Genomic DNA, 1,776 nt, shown 5'->3' with positions numbered 1-1,776 from the left:
CAGGTGTGGAGCTGGGACAGCCCTGCTGTGCCTGGGGAGCTCATCTGTGTTCCTTTGGCTGTGGCTGCAGCAAGTGCTCAGCACGGAATCCCTGGGGTTGGAAAAGACTCCCCAGGGCACGGAGCTCAGCCTTTGGACACCACCCTGGCAATGAAACACCAGCAAATGACAGCTTGAGTTCTGCAGGAGATTTTCTCTTGTTCTGCTGTCCCAGAGGCCCTGAGTGGCACAGAGATGTCACAGGCAGTGCCTGGCTGCCTTTCCTCTGCCCTGGAGCTGTGCTCAGCTCCTGGAGCTGGCTGTCCCTCTGAGCCCTCCTGTCCCAGCCTGTCCCCAGGAGCTGCATTCTCACTCCTGCTTTGAGTCACATTTCATTTCTCAGATGAGACAGAGGAGCAGGAGGAGTTGCTGTGGAACATGTGAAGTGTCATTTAGAGATGTTTTGAGTTTTGTCTGGACTTCAGGAAAGATCTGGGAGTGCTTTCCAGGAAACTGCTCCTCACTCCAAAGGGTTTATCTGCTGGGGAGTTAAAATTGGCCTTTAATTCTCTCTGTAATCGCTTTTTGTGTCGTGTCCTGCTCCCTGGACCTGCTGGATCTGGGTGCTGGGGTTGCCCTTCCCCAGGTGGTGGTGGATGGATGGCATCCATGTGGAAATCTGCACTTGGGAGAACTGCAGGGAGCAAAGAGCTGGGGATGCTTTTTACAGGGATTTTGGGGCTTTCTGGCCCTGCTCAGCCTGGCCTTGGGCACTGCAGGGATCCAGGGGCAGCCCCAGCTGCTCTGGGACCCTGTGCCAGGGCCTGCCCAGCCTCACAGAGAGGAATTTCTTCCCAATATCCACTCTAAACCTATTTTCTGTCAGTTTAAAGCCACTCCCCCTCACCCAAAGCCCCTCACAAATTCTGTTAACACTTGAAGGGGCTCTGAGGCCTTTCTGGACTCTTTGGGATGAGCAGCTCCATTTAGAACTGGTGCTCTGCTGTCATGGGAATTAACTTTAAAGTGAGCAGCCCCCAGGACAGGAGAAATCAGAATACCAGGATAAATCTGGAATTTCATCCCCTCTGTCCACACTCTCCCACCTCTCCTTTTGCCTGCTGAGTTCAGCTGGGGTTTGATCCTCAGGGTGCAGCCATTGCTCCATAAAATGGAATATAATTTGGAAGAGAAGGGTATAAAATATTATTTGGGTCCTGTGGAATTCGTGGTTGTCAGTTTGTAATACCCAGATTTTGGTAGATGGGAAGTGCTGGTTCAAGTGAGAATTCTCTGGGAAATAAACCAGGAATAGATCCCAAAGCACACCTGAGGTGTTTTTCATGTGGAGGAAGACTCTGTGCTTTAATCCAGCACTGACTTCCCATCATGTATTTAGGACTCTGCTGGGTCTCTGATGCTGCTGCTGCTCAGGATATTTTTGGGAATGCTGAGGCCTTGAACTGGTGGAATTGGGTCAGATTTGATCAGCAGGATTGGTCCCACAGGAAAATCAGCGTTGGGGGATGTGCACACCTGAGCTTCTGGAGTTCAGGGTGATCTTCCCCTGTAAATTCTTGGATTTCAGCCTCTGTTTCGGGTGGAATGTGTCCATTCTCTTGGATATATGGCAAGGCTGGTTGATATAAGCAGCACTGGCATGGTGTGGGAGATGCTGTTCCCAAAAAAAGGGGATTCCCCTTGGATCAGCAGCCTGAGGGGAGCTGATGCCATCAAAAGCATCTCCTTTTCCCTTTTCCCTTTTCCCTATTCCCTTTTCCCTTTTCCCTTTTCCCT

The 1,776-nt window shown here is 51.0% G+C and overlaps 1 protein-coding gene across 4 annotated transcripts in view; it reads left to right on the top strand.

The window, feature by feature from the left end:
* Positions 1–1,776, top strand: part of COL5A1 (collagen type V alpha 1 chain) — a 135,856-nt gene that overhangs the window by 4,454 nt on the left and 129,626 nt on the right. The gene's annotated exons all lie outside the window — the stretch shown is intronic.

The sequence above is a fragment of the Parus major genome, chromosome 17 (assembly GCF_001522545.3).
Source record: "Parus major isolate Abel chromosome 17, Parus_major1.1, whole genome shotgun sequence".
In the NCBI taxonomy this organism is placed as follows: Eukaryota; Metazoa; Chordata; class Aves; order Passeriformes; family Paridae; genus Parus; species Parus major.
Note: the sequence above shows the minus strand (reverse complement) of the source record. Positions and strands in the feature narration are given on the sequence as shown.